Source organism: Procambarus clarkii, chromosome 72, assembly GCF_040958095.1.
Source record: "Procambarus clarkii isolate CNS0578487 chromosome 72, FALCON_Pclarkii_2.0, whole genome shotgun sequence".
In the NCBI taxonomy this organism is placed as follows: Eukaryota; Metazoa; Arthropoda; class Malacostraca; order Decapoda; family Cambaridae; genus Procambarus; species Procambarus clarkii.
Genome location: NC_091221.1, coordinates 9,149,474 through 9,169,065, shown reverse-complemented (window position 1 = coordinate 9,169,065; position 19,592 = coordinate 9,149,474). Strand labels below are relative to the sequence as shown.

The 19,592-nt window shown below is 44.5% G+C and overlaps 1 long non-coding RNA gene across 1 annotated transcript in view; it reads right to left on the bottom strand.

The window, feature by feature from the left end:
* LOC123773675 (uncharacterized) overlaps nucleotides 1–19,592 on the bottom strand; it is a 28,387-nt gene that overhangs the window by 7,598 nt on the left and 1,197 nt on the right. Inside the window, exon 2 of the long non-coding RNA XR_006774853.2 lies at nucleotides 3,539–3,641. This is a non-coding gene — a long non-coding RNA (uncharacterized lncRNA). The remainder of the gene's footprint in view (nucleotides 1–3,538; nucleotides 3,642–19,592) is intronic.

The window sequence follows — 19,592 nt, the reverse complement described above, 5'->3', positions numbered from 1 at the left end:
GGTCTAAAAGGGCATTTCTCCACATATTTGAATGCTAACACGCTCATCTTTCTAGCAGGTGTTTGTGTTCTAAGTGGGTGACAATGTTCCCTGTCGATTGATTGGTGAAGATTAAGCCACCCAAAAGGTGGCACGGGCAGGAATAGCCCGGAAGTGTTCTCTGTCAACCCAAGCCTCGCTTTACAACCCTAAACAGCTGGGCTCTGGAAATCAGGCACCCACAAACTAATTGACTTAGGAACATAACGACACCAAATCACGATTTTCAACTAAATTGCCACCAGATTGAGTTCAAACTCTGAATCCATCTCGAAGTTTTGAACTACATGACGTGTCGCCAGCGTCTTTCCAGATTATATTTGTCTCACGATTCATTAAATATTTGGATTTTTATAACAAGCTTTAAGAACTCTACAATGTCAGGAGAACTGTTCAATTACGATCTCAGAAATCAGGGGCCAGATTCACGAAGCAGTTACACAAGTACTTACGAACGTGTACATCTTTCCTCAATCTTGGACGGCTTTGGTTACATTTATTAAACAGTTTACAAGCATGAAAACTTACCAATCAGCTGTTGTTTTTGTTATAAACAGCCTCCTGGTGCTTCGGAGCTCATTAACCGTTTAATAATTGTAAACAAAGCCGCCAAAGATTGAGAAAATATGCACAGGTTCGTAAGTGCTTGGGTAACTGCTTAGTGAATTTGGCCCCAGAACTGGGTTCAAGCTCCCGACTCGAAGTCAGAAAGGACTTCACGGCGCCATTACCGAAATGGATCCGAACTCCAGCCGCGAGAACTCCAACGCCACGCCACTATCTGGACTTAAACTTGGGTTCACAGAGCGACTACATGCCGAATCTCGGAGGGTAATTTAGACAGGCAGACGAGATCAAGTGAAGCAAGTTGTTCGAGTTTCCGAAACGCCTCAAGGCTACTGTCGCATCTCTATACGTCACAACATCAAGACAAATGAAGACCAGACCACACACTAGAAGGTGAAGGGACGACGACGTTTCGGTCCGTCCTGGACCATTCTCAAAGTGAGAAAATTTACTTCCCCTAATTTCGTAAATTTTAATCACTCTCTTCACATTTCCGTTAATTGGCCATTTTTGTCTCCATCTCTCTCTCTCTCCAACACCTGCGCCTACCTATGCCGTTTGTTGTTTTAGATTCAAATACTCGGAACAAAAGTAGCACGGGCTATGGTGAGCCCGTAACTTACCTGGCACAGGAGCGGGGGCCCTACCTATGCGTCAGTTCTGTTTTTTAAGCTTTTCTCGTGCTGTCCACCCAGCCCGTCCTCTAAGGTTCCCGTCAAAACATCAGTGAGGGGAAAAAACAGACTTTGACGGGTAAATACCTTGAGGACGGTTGGGGAAGGAAGTGGACTCGTGTATCTGAAATGACACTGATAATCAGGAGCCAGATTCACGAAGCAGTTACGCAAGCACTTACCAACCTGTACATCTTTCCTCAATCTTTGATGGCTTTGGTTACAATTATTAAACAGTTAATGAGCTCCGAAGCACCAGGAGGCTGTTTATAACAATAACAACAGTTGATTGGCAAGTTTTCATGCTTATAAACTGTTTAATAAATGTAACCAAAGCCGTCAAAGATTGAGGAAAGATGTACACGTTCGTAAGGACTTGCGTAACTGCTTCGTGATTTTTTTTTTTTTCTGAGATATATACAAGAGTTGTTACATTCTTGTAGAGCCACTAGTACGCGTAGCGTTTCGGGCAAGTCCTTAATCCTAAGGTCCCTGGAATACGATCCCCTGCCGCGAAGAATCGTTTTTTCATCCAAGTACACATTTTACTGTTGCGTTAAACAGAGGTTACAGTTAAGGAATTGCGCCCAGTAAATCCTCCCCGGCCAGGATACGAACCCATGACATAGCGCTCGCGGAACGCCAGGCAAGTGTCTTACCACTACACCACGGAGACTGCCCAAATCTGGTACAAGGCTGCACGAAAGTGTCGTAATCACACTACCTACACGCCTGACCTGACGAAACAAAATCCTACCGTGACCTTTGGGCGCAAGGAAGCATGTTACAACTGGCTTGACCAGAAGAAATTGATGGATTGGCATTCTTTCACATTTTATAGAAGACACGCGAGGGATTAGTCCGTCTCTCTCTCACTCACAAGCCGGTGGCCAAGCTGACAGCACGCTGGACACGTGATCCTGTAGTCCCGGGTTCGATCCCAGGCGCCAGCGAGAAACAATGGGCAGAGTTCCTTTCACCCTATGCCCCTGTTATCTAGCAGTAAATAGGTACCTGGAAGTTAGTCAGCTGTCACGGGCTGCTTCCTGGGGGGGGGGTGGAGGCCTGGTCGAGGACCGGGCCGCGGGGGACACTAAAGTCCCGAAATCATTTCAAGATAACGAAGGTAAACTAGTCTAATTTTTGAGAGTAGGGGATAAGGAGGGAGAAGGCTGGGCTGTTATTCTACCGAACCACAAACCCGCCACAATAGGAATGTTGATCAGACCACACACTAGAAGGTGAAGGGACGACGACGTTTCCGTCCGTCCTGGTCCGAAACGTCCAGGACGTCCAATCTCAAGTCTTTGGCCACGTGGTCTTTGGCCACGTTACTTTAGCCACGTTGTGACTCATCGCCTGCATAATAGAATTTCTTACGAAATACAAATCTACGAATTTGGATTTATTTTTTTGTAAAACACTGTGTTGAAGATTGCCACAGCAGAAGACACACAGACAGGTTGATCTGTTTAATCTCACTATTTATTCCATCTGTTGGACAAAGATCTCTATTTTAAGACAATAATAGGAGGTCAGGGGGTTTCAGCAATCACTAAAGTTACGGAACCTGTACATCTCTTTTTGTGTAACCTCGTAGCGTTACGAAGCTCTTAAGTCTGTTTAATAAACGCAGACTATGGCATCTCTTAAGTCTCACTTAAAAAAAAAAAACTTAAACCATACCTTGGGTTTTTCCATGAATGATTTAAACCAAGATTTATTTAAAATTGTCTGGGGAAAAAAAAGAGCAAAATAGCCATATTGAAATTTTTCCCCACAATATGGGGAAAAAAGAGGAAAATAGCCATATTGAAATTTTTCCCCACAATATGGGGAAAAAAGAGGAAAATAGCCATATTGAAATTTTTCCCCACAATATGGGGAAAAAAGAGGAAAATAGCCATATTGAAATTTTTCCCCACAATATGGGGAAAAAAACATTTAATTAAAATTTAGTTTTTAATATTTTCTTCACATTACGCGATATTAGTTTGGACAGTGGCTGTTGGTTTTTGAATATATAATTTAATATTCACCGTTCCAATATATCGAAAGTAATTAGAGTCGGGGCAAATGGTGTACGTTTTGTAGATGATTTAATTGTTTCGCACGCCATAAAAAAAAAAGTGATTTTTTTGGAAATTATGACAGTTATTTGCTCTTATTTGGCTTCACCCACTGAACATATTGCACTAAATAAACGTTTTTATATATATAAATACATTTGTATTTATGAGGGAGGGAGGATGTCTTACCTCAGATGGGTGTCCAGCAGAGAGAGAGCACACGCTTCATTTCAAATGGTCCTACAATTCTGCCAATCCTGCTGGTCCCCCTGATGGGATCACGGTGCATCTCCTGAAAGAATGGTAGGCAGTTAACTACACGTGTTCATCAATACTGGCTGACAAATTCAACTATTTGCATTACATTCTAGGTGGTGCTGTCACCCCCACATGACATCAGTCAAGTACTGTAATTACACACCAAATAAACACCAGTACAGTTTGGTTATAAGTGCCATGATTGCTTTCTTTCAAGGGTCTGGGTTCTAGGCGCATCGAATCAACGAGACCCCCAAGAGCAACCCGCTTCCCTTAACACTACCTCTGTGGCAATTTAGTGGCATTCTTGGCTTCCGTCCATCATCTAAAAACCACTATTTTTTACAGTTTTTTCTGTCACAAGGGAAGGGAACTATCAGAGGGGAAAGGGCCAAGCCATTACGACTATATAGCACTGGGAAGGGGCCAGGATACGGATTTTGCATGGGACCGGGAAAGGGGTGAGGGAGGGAAAGAAATTGTGTCTAACCACTTGGACGACCGGGGATTGAACGCCGACCTGCATGAAGCGAGATCTACCACCAGTGGGTGTTAGATCATCACCTTGAAATATGGGAGGTGGGAAGGTGTCTACCAGACAAATTATTCTTCGACATAGTATTGGTAAAAACATTTCAAATTAAAACAAACCCTCTAATTACTAATTATATATTCAGACAAAAAATTCTGACGAGTTATTATACCATTCTCAAATCAACACTAAGATTCATCAAGCTACTTGGAGTTGAAATTGTTTAATTCCACTTTAACGTATTCACAACTCACAGGATCCAGCACTTTAGCGAGTTCAAAGTATTCCTGTGAACGCGTTCGTTCCTGTCTTCATATAATCACTAGTCCGGCGCGGACATACGCAGGATAACTAACGACTCTGTCTACTATGTAAAACAGGTTAGGACACTTTCCACCAATTTCGTTTTAATGATTTCCAGTAATGAAAGCCACCAGCTAATCACAGAATGGAGGCAAAGTAATATTCAGTGTCGTCTGATGCTGCCACGATGGTTTTATTAATATGAACAGCATTGTAATTTTTTTATTAATTTGTCGGGTATACTGGCGTAAAAGTCGTAAACTCTAGTCAACAGTTATTTCGACATAGTTTAACCCGTGAAGGTAGTTTAGCTAAACAGAGCCCAGCGCTCCCTTTTAGACTCACATTGCCGAGCCTTACATAGATAAACCTGCTAAACTAATTTTGTCAACTCCAATCCTACATTAACCATCAACCAACATTCTGGGCCAAATGCAACAATTCGGGGGGCCAAATACACCAATTCGTGGCGCCAAATACATCAATTCGTGGCCAAATACATCAATTCGCGGGCCAAATTCATCAATTCGTGGTTAAATACACCAATTCGTGGCCAAATACACCAATTCGGGGGGCCAAATACATCAATTCGTGGCCAAATACAGTACATCAATTCGGGGCGCCAAATACAGGTTCAAAAGGAAACAAAGAAGGCCCCCCCTAAATGGTGAATCAATCAATCATGTCTGTTTCTAGCAACATCAACTGCTATTCACCAAAACAATTCTGGACACGTGAGTGAAGAAGGTTGGACAAAAATACAAGTCAATTACCACAAGTAGCTAACAAAACCTGCCTTCGAATCATGTGTGTTTTCTCTATAGAAATTTGCCCATTGATAAATACCCGATAGTCTATATTCTTGCCTAACAACATTCCAGTTATTTCAATCACTTCTAGATGAAGCCTCGCTTGAGAAGTCCTCCTTAAGTCAAATTCTGACTTAAGGTGTTAACCCAGCGGATTTTTGCTAAATAGGCGCAGATAGTCAACCTAGGCTTAAAGGACTCGAGTAGAGTGAAATGGGGGTTCGAACCCTGAACCACTCGTGCATGAATGGAACCCCTACTCCCCCCTGGTCTGAGAAGACAAAAAAATGGAACCAACCCTACGGAAAGCAAATCCCTGATTTCAGACCATCAAAACCGTTTGGCAGGAGCCTACATTTCTTTAAGGGTGGGGGATAAGAGGGGGAGGGGGGTATTGGAATATAGCCGACCCTGACCATCCTATGACAATCCCGAACCCCTCAATGTGTCACCATTGGGAGGGGGACTATCACACGAGCCCCAGCCTTCAGGGACGAGTATATAGGCCTACAATATCCTCTAGGGGAAGGGGGAGGTCTATCGTACGTGTCAAGCAAGTTACACACGAAATAACCCACACTGAAGGAACACATTTTAAAAAATTTCTGAATGTGACAACCGCTTCGGTAATTTAAGTTAGAATATATGATACTAGAACGTTATTAGGGATAAATCTACGTTATTGCTACACTCCACTAACGATCACCGTTAGTAGAGTGTAGCGCACACGATTTTGTTACCGTGACACGTTCAGTAATGTAACCACAAGGTCACTAGTTGAAATGTACTAAAAAATAAACTCGTTATTGTACTAATAACGCTGGCAACATTGTCCGTTGCCAGGCGCACGATACTGCTTCAACCCTCCCCCCTTCCCTCTAGCGTTATTAAAGCCAGTTGATTAATTTAGTTTCCAGTTACGATGCATAGTTTAGCCAAGTTTGTGGTGGTTCAGTTCAACACGTGGAACCACAAGTAATCATGAATACTCCTATATCAGAATACTATTACATTTGCAAAGGCAATCTTCAAGTTTTCCCAAATATCTCTGAACTGAACGAATCCACAAGGGGCCGTGACGAGGATTCGAACCTGCGTCCGGGAGCATCCCAGACGCTGCCTTAATCGACTGAGCTACGACAGGGTTAAAGGGTTGAAACCCTTTTTTTTAAGTTCAGTAGAACTTCGGTTTCAACCGTTTTAAGAGGTAAGACCCTCCCCCAAGTCTCTCAGGGTTCGATTCCCACAATTGGAGTACAAGGGAGGGAATGTGATTCTTATAGACTGAAGAAAGGTGGGATGGGAGATAGTGCTACACCCCCCCTACACACACACACACAGTTCTGAAAGGATATGATCACTACATACACGATGCCGAGGAGGTATATGCATAGTTAACTAGAAAAAGGCACTTTAAACTATTCCAATTTAAAACATATCAACAAATCCAATTTCTACTTCGAAGAATTCAGGAAAGAAAGTCCGACAAATACAGCAGCCACAAGATACAACATCACACCACTCGGTATTTACAACCACGCAGCAAGGGAAAAAACTGACAAAAGCCGTCTGAAAGCCTAGTTAAGGCTACGATACACACAAAAATAAAAGATCTTTCTGAAAAGAGCGCCTCAAAAACCTACAGATAATCAATAACTCGCCTCGCCCAGCTGATGAGTCACATATGAACACAAACTGGAACATCAACATGAAAGGTTCCACTGATCACAGGCTCCAGGCCTCACAAAAGGGGGGGAAAAGGGGTCTTTCTTCATTCCACCTTGTCTCTCCTTTCCTTCCTTTCTTCTGTGTCTCCAGTCCTTCTCATTCCCCGTTCTGGTCTCCGGCATTATTCATCACATTAATTCTCCTTTTCGGCAGCCTTCATCACCCTCTACTCCGTCTCCCAGGCTCAAATACAACAATTTTGGGCCAAATACATCAATTCGGGGCCAAATACACCACGTCGGGGGCCAAATACACCAATTCAAGGACCAAATACACCAATTCGAGGGCCAAATACACCAATTCAAGCACCAAATACACCAATTCAAGCACCAAATACACCAATTCAAGCACCAAATACACCAATTCAAGCACCAAATACACCAATTCAAGCACCAAATACACCAATTCAAGCACCAAATACACCAATTCAAGCACCAAATACACCAATTCAAGGACCAAATACACCAATTCAAGGACCAAATACACCAATTCAAGGACCAAATACACCAATTCAAGGACCAAATACACCAATTCAAGCACCAAATACACCAATTCAAGCACCAAATACACCAATTCAAGCACCAAATACACCAATTCAAGCACCAAATACACCAATTCAAGCACCAAATACACCAATTCAAGCACCAAATACACCAATTCAAGCACCAAATACACCAATTCAAGCACCAAATACACCAATTCAAGCACCAAATACACCAATTCAAGCACCAAATACACCAATTCAAGGACCAAATACACCAATTCAAGCACCAAATACACCAATTCAAGGACCAAATACACCAATTCAAGCACCAAATACACCAATTCAAGCACCAAATACACCAATTCAAGCACCAAATACACCAATTCAAGAACCAAATACACCAATTCAAGGACCAAATACAGGCTCAAAAGGAAACAACAAAGGGGCCCCTAAATGGTGAATCAGTTTTGTTGTTGTTTAAGATTCGCTACTTGGAACAAAATGTTCCAAGTAGCACCGGTTATGGTGATCCCATAGTTCATCAGAGTGGGTGAAGCCGATAAGGGAACCTCCGGGGATGATGGCTCGCCTCAGGCTTTCCATAATCATTATGACCTAAAAATATAATTTACCTAAAATATATTACAACAAAAATAAAATACAAAATTGATGCCAATAGGGAGAAAATGCTACATCGGAGCCTGAAATAAATTAGTGTCCTGCGAGGTAAAGTTCTTTCCAGATATTTTATATATATATATATATATCGTGTGCAATAATTGTGTCTATAGTTGGATGTAGGTTCGAATCCTCATCACGGCTCGTGTGGATTTGTCCATTTGATGCATCACGCTATTGTGATTTCTTTGTGTGGAGGCCAGAGGCTCTGGGCTAGTCTCGCTAAACTTTACAGGGGGAACAAACAGGGGAACAAGGTTCTCCTGCGCAAAAAAAAAAAAAAAAAGAAGAGGGGGTGGGGGGGTGGGGCTTGCTCTCCCACGCATTTTCTTAAGTTTTTTTTTTTTTTTTTTTTTTTTTTTTTTTTTTTTTTTTAGGGGGGACCCCACACAACCTCTCCTCTCACTCACAGGGAGTAACGAGTCAATATGGTTACTGGTAGCGGACAGCTTGTGTAGATGCGGTCCGTCACCCTCGGGGGAGTTTGTGGCTGAATGGTCGGCGTGATTTTGTGTGTCGTCGAGGAAGAGACGAAGCCAGGAGTCGATTTCCCGAGGCAAATGCACACGTGTGAGTGAGTGTGGGGGGGGGGGGGTGTTGCCCTTTTAAGTGTCGTGTGATTTCCCTGTGGTTTGAAGGGATTTTTTCCGGTTATTCGTTAGCAAGGAACAGCTAGACAGCGTTTTTAGTATAACTACTACATAGAGAAATCACAGTAATGTTATATATCAAATGAACAAATCCACAAGGGGGCCATGATGAGGATTCGAACCAACGCGCTAAGTGCTCCCAGATGCGCTCTAGTCCACTGTACCACGAGAGACTGTCAAAAAGGCACCCTTTCAAGTTCACCAGATGTGTGTGTCTTTTGCTAGTCTTCCAGCCAGACCTGTAACCCACTAGTTAGCCAACTATTGTGGGTCGCAGCCATTGGAAGGTAATCAGTAATTGGCCTAGAGGAAGGGGGGGGGGGGGTGCCTCGTTACCCGATATAGCTAACAACACAGGAAGAACAGTATTCAACTGTAGGTCTCTGCAAAACAAAGATTATCCAGTATCCATATCAATTAATTGCCAAAGAAAATGGAGAGCGCTTCAAGGAACCAAAAACCTAACTTTGACGTCTTAGTGACGTCAAAGTTACTTGGCACTTACTTGCCCGCGCCTCCACGTTCCGAGAGACATTTCAATAGCATTTCCCCAACACACACACCGTCTCCCAGAGTTCCAGCTATCGAGGACATGAAGCCCGTACGGGGATCGAACCCTGCTCCCTGGGTCACGAGGAGGACGTTGTAAACCTACACAAAACTTCCTAGCTACACGCAGCCATAACAGACTATGTATGGACACCATGTAGATATTCTGGGCAGTGAAACCAATATCAAGGACGTATGGTTCAAAGTGACTCGAAGCAGTATTGTACAGACATACAATCAGATCTATATTGTATCTGATCCATTGCCCCGACCCGACAACGGATCATGCGAGAGCCCCGACTTGACACCGATCAACGGGAGCTATAATAACAGGAGCTATAATAACGGGAGCTATAATCCCAGGCAAGAACTTCACATGTACCAAAATTCCGTACGCCATAGTCACACAGGCCTACTGCTCAATATCTCCCCATCTCGTAATTCATATGACGTAGCATTCGTTAATATATCACTGAACAACGCTTGTTGGGAGCCAAGTCGCTAATTAAATTATAATTCACAATTATATTGGCGTGCACGATTTAGTTTGCGGAGGACATTAATAAAATGCCCCTTTGGTGATTGACAGTGATGGATTAGCCGGAGCCAATCAAGTTTGAATTGCAGTGATGCTCTCATGATAGGCTTCCTCTTCTCTATAGTATACAGTGATTAATTACGGACTATGAGCCCTATTCATATTATACGGACGATGAGTCACAATAACGTGGATGATAATATGATGACTAAACCAAGTTCAGAAGATAAGGAGATAACGACGTTTCGGTCCGTCTTGGATTAATATCAAGTCGATTGTCTTGACAATGACAATATTATTTAGCTACGAGGAGAGGCTACGGGAATTAAACCTCACGTCGCTAGAAGACATAAGAGTTAGAGGGGGGGGATATAATCACCACGTACAAGATTCTCAAGAGGAATCGACAGGGTAGATAAAGACAGGCTATTTAACACAAGGGGCACACGCACAAGGGGACACAGGTGGAAACTGAGTGCCCAAATGAGCCACAGAGATATTAGAAAGAATTTTTTAGTGTCAGAGTAGTTGACAAATGGAATGCATTAGGCAGTGATGTGGTGGAGGCTGACTCCATACACAGTTTCAAGTGTAGATATGATAGAGCCCAATAGGCTCAGGAACCTGTACACCAGTTGGTTGAGAGGCGGGACCAAAGAGCCAGAGCTCAACCCCCGCAAGCACAATTAGGTGATTAATCCGAGTGTACAGACATAATCACATACATATATTTGCATGTTTGACTAGTAAAGTTGGTTGAATTGAAACGGTAGAAGTACATATTACAGAAGTAATTATCAAAAGAAGGGGCCAATCCGAGAAGACTTGTGTAGCACTACATTACAGAAAGTGATGTAATTAGGAGTAGTATGTGTGTTCTCATTTACCTACATCCAGCACCCTTACAAATACCTCGTCAAACCCTACGGACTTTCTACTGGCTCGAGTTTGTTCAATAACCCCACTGTTTAATGGTGGGTATATTTCCCCAAGATCTTACTCTTTCATCCTGCCCCCCTCTACCTTCTCTTTCTCGCTTCGACCGTCGGGTATTGAACGCCGACCTGCATGAAGCGAGACCGTCGCTCTACCCAAGGTCACACACAAGGACAACATAGGCACCAGGCACACAGGTCGCTGGGAACGGAACAAGCTTCAGGTAATGACTGAGATCAGCCCTGGGAAGGGACAGGTCGTGGAGGCGGACTGAAAGAACCAGACAAGCGTAGGACAGGCGAGGGAGGTCCAGCACTCGACAATATAGCGTGCGTACAGGCACTCTTTGAGGCCTGCCACTCAGACGTCAGCCGGGGAAGAAAGGACCTCCTGAGAGACAATACCCGGCACTACAAAGGCCTTTAACCGGCAACCCAGACACCCCCCCCCCCTAACCCCTTTTCCCATTTTCCTCTTCTCCCCTTGTGTGTCCCTGCTTCCCCCTGGTTGGCAGGGACCAGGGATAGGTATTTAGTCGATAGCCTGCTGCCTGCTTGCAGTTTCAGCCCCACTCCTGTGCCAGGTAAGTACATCACGGGCTCACCATAGCCCGTGCTACTTGCCCCGCTCCTGTGCCAGGTAAGTTACGGGCTCGCCCATGCTGCTTGGAACTTATTCCGAGTAGCTGAATCTATAACACAACAACATGCCTGCCTGCAGTTTCAGCCCCGCTCCTGTGCCAGGTAAGTACATCACGGGGTCACCATAGCCCGTGCTACTTGGAACTTTTAGTTACCAGTAGCCGAATCTTAAACAACAATCCGTCAAAAAATGCGACGTAATTGAAAAAAAATATAGAAATCTATGAACACTAACATTTTCTTTTCATGGACCTCGATGTGTTAAGTGGAGTGTTTGCATTCACACATTTCTGACAAGACAAACCAATTTTTTTCCCTTAAGTGAGACGTTCGATCCCCGAGCTCTAAATCTCTGGGATTGGAAGAGGATAGGAAACTAAACTTCCCTATCTTGAAGTTATCTTGAGATGATTTCGGGGCTTTAGTGTCCCCGCGGCCCGGTCCTCGACCAGGCCACCCCCAGGAAGCAGCCCGTGACAGCTGACTAACTCCCAGGTACCTATTTACTGCTAGGTAACAGGGGCATTCATGGTGAAAGAAACTTTGCCCATTTGTTTCTGCCTCGTGCGGGAATCGAACCCGCGCCACAGAATTACGAGTCCTGCGCGCTATCCACCAGGCCCTATCTCCCAATCCCAAAATACAATCTTCCCCCGAATCTTAGAACCACGCTAAAAGATGACTGCGTTCGACATCTTGTATAAAGAATATTATAGACGATATGATAAGGAGCACGCAAGCCAAAACGTCCCTTTTCCCCCCCCTCGGAAAAAAAGTAATCTTGGAAAAAGTGGTATTGAGTAGTGGAAGTTGGCGGGGCCGGTTGAGGGGAACCGACGGTCGAGCTATCCCGGGTAATCCATTCACGGTAGTTCATGCCGACGTGAGCATGCAAAGACCCGATTTTCGAAAGAGTCATCTGGGCATATGGCGTCCATTTACCGTTTTTTGAATTTGACTGATGAGAGACGAGGTTTCCTGCAGTGGTGGTGGTGGTGGTGGTGGTGGGGGGGGTGGTGGTGGGGGGGGTGGTACTGGGGGGTGGTGGTGGTGGGGTGGGGGTGGTACTGGGGGGTGGTGGTGGTGGTGGTGGTACTGGGGGGGGGGTGGTGGTGGTGGTGGTGGGGGTGGTACTGGAGGTGGTGGGGGGTGGGGGTGGTACAGGGGGGTGGTGGTACTGGGGGATGGTGGGGGTGGTACTCGAGAGAGGGGGGGGGGGGTAGGGGTGGTATTCGAGAGGGGGGGGGGGTAGAGGTGGTACTCGAGAGGGGGGGGTAGGGGTGGTACTCGAGAGGGGGGGGGTAGGGGTGGTACTCGAGAGGGGGGGGGGGTTGGGGTGGTACTCGAGAAGGGGGGGTGGTAGGGGTGGTACTCGAGAAGGGGGGTGGTAGGGGTGGTACTCGAGAAGGGGGGGTAGGGGTGGTACTCGAGAAGGGGGGTAGGGGTGGTACTCGAGAAGGGGGGGTAGGGGTGGTACTCGAGAAGGGGGGGGGTAGGGGTGGTACTCGAGAAGGGGGGATAGGGGTGGTACTCGAGAAGGGGGGGTAGGGGTGGTACTCGAGAGGGGGGGGTAGGGGTGGTACTCGAGAGGGGGGGGGTAGGGGTGGTACTCGAGAGGGGGGGGGGGTAGGGGTGGTACTCGAGAAGGGGGGGTAGGGGTGGTACTCGAGAAGGGGGGGTAGGGGTGGTACTCGAGAAGGGGGGGTAGGGGTGGTACTCGAGAAGGGGGGGTAGGGGTGGTACTCGAGAGGGGGGGTGGCAGTAGGGGTGGTAGGGGTAGGGGGGTGGTGGTACTCAAGGTGGTGGGGGTTGATCCCCCCCCTCTTTAGTTTGGGAAGGGGGGGAGAGAGGGGGGGAAGAGGGGTTATCTTGAGATGATTTCGGAGCTTAGCGTCCTCGCGGCCCGGTCCTTGACCAAGCCTCCTATTTGTGTTACCCATCCCCAGGAAGCAGCCCGTAGCAGCTATCTAACTCTCAAGTACCTATTTACAACTAGGTGAACATGTGCATCAGGGTGAAAGAAACTGCCCATTTGTTTCTACCTCCGCCGGGGATCGAACCCGGAACCTTAGGACTACGAATCCCGAGGCGAGGGGTGGAGTGGGCGTACCAAAAGCTTTACGAGGTAGGGATGAGGTTACCTCAGTACCTTCCCACAACATTCCCTTCAGACAACGTAACCCAAAGGCACTCGCACACCTTCCCACAATATTCCCTTCAGACAACGTAACCCAAAGGCACTCGCAAAAACCTTGCCACAACATTCCCTTCAGACAACGTAACCCAAAGGCACTCGCACACCTTCCCACAACATTCCCTTCAGACAACGTAACCCAAAGGCACACACAGACCATGGCAGCTACGACAGGACGCATCTCCGAGCGAGTAACAACTATGGAAGCCAGAGCGGCTGGGGATTTATATGCAGACCTAATAAATTCCACCCGTGTTTATTTCTGGTAAAAATCGTCAAACAAAGGCATATACACATTTTCATCAGCGGCTATCAGGGTCCCAAGGGGGCTATATATAGTAACTTCGCTTAGAATTGTCCCCCTTGAAACACGCACACTAATTTTATTGTTATTCAAACCAAAAAATCATGTTTTTTTTGTATAAATAACATATATACATGTATATATTTGCTTCCGATTAGAATATTTTAAATTGTAGGAAGTGAATGAATAATTTCTCACCATTTAACTTTCTCCTAACATTCTTCCCTTTGTTCAACATGTTCTCTCTTTTATCCCTTTCTTCCCCTCAGAAAATGTATTACAAAGAGGAGAAAAAACACTGCTAAAAATGATCAAGAAAGCAGATCCTATTTCAGGTTTAAAAAAAAAAATGCAGCCTATATTTCTTAAAAGCTGGCATTGGGGCCGACCCCAAAAACCTATGATACTCCCACACCACCCACGTACCATTTTGAAAAGTTGGGAGAGGCCCGCTAGAGATCATGAGGAATATTTACAGCCATGGTGAGTGCATCCAGGATCGAACTCTGGATCATAGCCCTAAGTTAAACATATGAAGGTATTCTGCAGAAAGTCTATTGGCCCATATGATGCAGCTCCTATTTATAACCACCCAATCTCATTCATATACATGTCTAACCTACGCTTGAAACAGTCAAGGGATCCTTCTATTGTTATCAAGCTTTACAGACTTGTCTAACTTTTTTTCACAACTAAAAAACGTTTAACGTTTTGTAATTAAAAAAATAGATAAAAGTCTACTATTGTCAATTAAAATACATTCCTTGTTCCTATGTGCATGCAGCTCCCTGGCTCCACTGTTCTAGGTTTGAAAAGTTGTTCTATCCACATTATCAATTCCTATTTGTATCTTTTATGTCGTTATCATATCCTCCCAATCCCCTTTTCTCCTCCAAGATGATAGGATTCGGATCCCTCGGCTTTCCGACAAATTGAAGTTCTTCCGTTTTCCTTTATTAAATTTCAAGTGCATATACTACACTATATCAACTTTGCCATCAATAACTACCCATCCTTCACGATATTCCAAGTCTTGAACTATCTAATCTGTGATTAGAAGAAGCAAAAGTTAATTTCTCTGACGAATGAGCACAGCTGAAAATGTCAAATCAGTGCAGCCATTTCCTAGCGACTTGGAGCAGCCGAAAATAACATGATTAGATCTAAACAATTTTGTTTTTCCAACCTGCAGAAAATTTTGTGAATCGTATGGGAAGAATTGCGTAGCGTCTGAATCGAGTACACGCTTAGAGCAAAGGTATTACATATGCTTTATTTTACTGTCAAAAAAAAAAATTAATTAAAAACTTGATTGAATCGAGGCAAGCGGCTTCGTTAGCCGTATAGCCATGATGGGTCTCCCTCGATAAAGAAGATTGGATGCGCTCGTAGCCCACAAGTTGATCAAGTCTGTGAGCGAGTCAACATCAGTTTGGCTTCAACAGACTCGCGAAGTAATGGACCAACAGACTCGCGAAGTAATGGACCAACAGACTCGCGAAGTAATGGACCAACAGACTCGCGAAGTAATGGACCAACAGACTCGCGAAGTAATGGACCAACAGACTCGCGAAGTAATGGACCAACAGACTCGCGAAGTAATGGACCAACAGACTCGCGAAGTAATGGACCAACAGACTCGCGAAGTAATGGACCAACAGACTCGCGAAGTAATGGACCAACAGACTCGCGAAGTAATGGACCAACAGACTCGCGAAGTAATGGACCAACAGACTCGCGAAGTAATGGACCAACAGACTCGCGAAGTAATGGACCAACAGACTCGCGAAGTAATGGACCAACAGACTCGCGAAGTAATGGACCAACAGACTCGCGAAGTAATGGACCAACAGACTCGCGAAGTAATGGACCAACAGACTCGCGAAGTAATGGACCAACAGACTCGCGAAGTAATGGACCAACAGACTCGCGAAGTAATGGACCAACACACACACGAAGCCAACAGCGAATCCCCCACACTTCCCATGGCATCACAAGGCTATCCCACATGTGGGGGGGGGGGGGGGACAAGTTTTAAAGGACAGTTAGATTCCAGTAGTAAACTAGCCCGAGAGAAGGGAAAGACATCAACAAATCCTTCGGCTAATTGGAGTCTGAATGTCTCAGCGGGTCACCGATCTCACAGAAAACGGAGGTTTGTGTTGTAGAACTAGGCGCCAAGTAACTATTTTCCAGGTAAGTGTGGCATTGTGTAAATATCTAGATTTCACGGGCTCACCATAGCCCGTGCTACTTGGAACTTTTTGTTCCAAGTAGCAAATCTTAAACAACCTAGATTTTGGGGGGTGGGGGGGGGGGGGGGAAAGAGATTCTTCATCTGAGTAAAAGTCTTGTACCAAATTGGGAGAAAATATCTTTGTAAACAAAAAGATAAAAATTATTGTGGTCTATGTCCTAGAATAGCAACCTAGATACACAAAGTTTACAGAATCGCTTAGGCAAGTTCTCTTTCCCCCTGAAGCCTCTGTTCACCTAGTAGTAAATAAGTAGCCGGGAATTAGGCAACTGTTGTGGGGGTTGCCTAATGGGAGGGTCAGATTTTCTGCACGACAAAATCCCTTAAAAATCCTAGGAGGCCATAGCATCACTCCTAAATCCCATGTTAGTAAAAATCCTATATACAATATTACATTGGAACATAAGAGTTTACATCGATTATTAATCTCTGTATCAGCGCATAGGTTCTACGACTCGCCACCGCTAACTGCCAGGTTCGAGCCCCTACATCAGACTCTAGGGGGCCAGATTCACGAAAGCACTTACGCAAGCACTTACGAACCTGTCCATCTTTTCTCAATCTTTGGCGGCTTTGTTTCCAACAACCCATCCTCGACTCAAGTCCATTACACCCAGCGGTCGACCCCACAGACGCATTCATAAATTTTAACTTGCTGTTCATTCAAAACGGGAATTTTCTCAAGTATAAATTAATAGTATAATATATTAGCATATTGTGCATATATAGGCATAGGTTAGGTTAGGTGTTTAGGTTCTGTTGGCGATTATTTGTATTTGTAGTACGTGGGTGAAGCATTTATAGCGTTGTGATTCGAACAAAATTCGTCAGTGAAGCACTTGTTCCGGATATGTTCGAACGTCAGCAGTTGTGAGTCGTGTGTAAACCGCTTTTCATTCATAAACAGGGGGGGGGTTTGGCGGGTGCATGGAATCACTTTTGGATCTTTGTTTGGAGGACGGGCTGGTTTCCAATTACTAAACAGTTAATGAGCTACGAAGCACCAGGAGGCTGTTTATAACAATAACAGTTGAATGGCAAGTTTTCATGCTTGTAAACTGTTTAATAAATGTAACCAAAGCCGTCAAAGATTGAGGAAAGATGTACACGTTCGTAAGTGATTTCGTGAATATGGCCCTAGGTGATTAGCAATGATCCTTAACTGTTCCCTCCAGCGGTATTTTAGGGAGAGTCTGGATGTAAATCCATTAACGGATACTGTTCTAGGGGAAAACCACAATCTAATCTCCATGGAACAAGAAGACCCAAATGGGTGACTACAGGTAATTTAGAATCACAATGGAGTCCCCAAGAGACCTAATTAAATGGCCCGTAATTTATATTACGAGCAGTGACCACTAACAGCCTGGTTGACCACAAGTCCATGAGAAACCGGGCCCGCATTAACACCGGGCCTGGGAAAATAAAACAAGCAGTGCTTAAAGCTCCAATCCCAGCTCTTTGCTGTGAAAAATGAAAGCAAATCACTGTTCAAGTTTACAACGAAATACATTAACCAAAACAGTTTCACCGGAATTGCTCTCACTCATCACGTAGGGGGAGATTGGGGGGGGGGGATTGGGGGGTGACAGGCGAGGATTGGGGGGGGGGAATAGCAGGTGTCTACATTGCAGATCTTTCCGTGGACAAATACTCCTAATTAATTACGTTAAAAAAAATCCCCATTTTTAGAATTAGCGAAATCTATCGATGAATAAAAATGTGTTTCACTTTTAGCGAGCCACTAATGAGTTAATTTTTTATTTTTTTTGTTTGCATTTGACGTTTCTCTTCACTCTCCCGGCGGCAAGGATTACCCTCACACCCCCCCCCCCTCACACACAAAAAACACAAAAAAAAACACATACACAAAAAAAAAAAAAAAAAAAAAAAAAAAAACACACAAAACACACACACACAAAACAAAAAACACAAAAAAAAAAACGCACAAAAAAACAAAAAAAACAAAAAAAAAACACACACACAAAGAACACAACAAAAAAAAACAAAAAAAAAACAAAAAAAAAAACACAGTGTTAAATCTTTACAAAAAAAGGTTCAACTGTTCATGGATGATCGTCCTTTGTCAATACAAGAGTCTAACTAGCAAGGAATAACCACTACACACACAGATCACACTAACGTGATGCATCAAATGCATCAAATCCACAAGGGCCGTGACGAGGATTCGAACCTGCGTCCGGGAGCATTCCAGACACTGCTTTAATCGACTGAGCTACGACAGGGTTAAAAGGGTTGAAACCGAAGTTCTACTGAACTTACTGGATCCCGTAATTTGTGCCTCTGAGAGGCTACGGGATCCAGTAAGTTCAGCAGAACTTCGGTTTCAACTCTTTACCCTGTCGTAGCTCAGTCGATTAAAGCAGTGTCTGGAATGCTCCCGGACGCAAGTTCGAATCCTCATCACGGCCCTTGTGGACTTGTTCAAGGAATAACCAATACTATTTAACTATTTACTGTGACATCGTTCAACTATCTGGAGAACGCGAAACTACCCAGCACGACTATTTGGCTCTTTGAAGGGATACGAGGAATAGGATTCGTCGTAAAAAAAATGGTGCCCAATCTACTTGTACGATTGGAGAGGGGGGATTGAACGCCGACCTGCAAGAAGCGACGCCTCTACCACCCAGTTCAAGTGATTGGGCAACTTGACACCAAATGAGACACAGTATGCACATTGGAAGTGAATCCTTGCCCCCCCCCCCCACTCCCAGCTTTAAGTGCATTCAAGCCTAACATTCTTCAGAATTGAGCAGTACTTGCTAGTTGGTCACAGTTGGGTAATTAAAGTATCCTTAAAAACCCTGGTCTTTGATAGGTCTTCATCGACCTAACAAGTGGTTTTGAACCGTTTAACACAACAGTCTCCGTGGCGTAGTGGTAAGACACTTGCCTGGCGTTCCGCGAGCGCTATGTCATGGGTTCGTATCCTGGCCGGGGAGGATTTACTGGGCGCAAATCCTTAACTGTAGCCTCTGTTTAACTCAACAGTAAAATGTGTACTTGGTTGTAACAAGGATTCTTCGCGGCGGGGATCGTATTCCAGGGACCTGCCCGAAACGCTACGCGTACTAGTGGCTCTACAACCATGTAACAACTCTTGTATATATCTCAAAAACACAACGGAAAATTATTGGAGAACGTAGAGATATTATACATATATTAGTTGTTACTAATGTATCCAAACTAGAATATACACATTTGTGGATTTTCATACGACAAAAAGGAGGGGTGGAGGGGCCAGGAGATTGAAAAAGGGGGGCCATAACCCCCCCCTAAAGCGGAGCTCAAAATAGATAGATTAATCTAAATCATAAATCATATACAACCTCTTCCGTTCTGAAAATTTTTAATGACT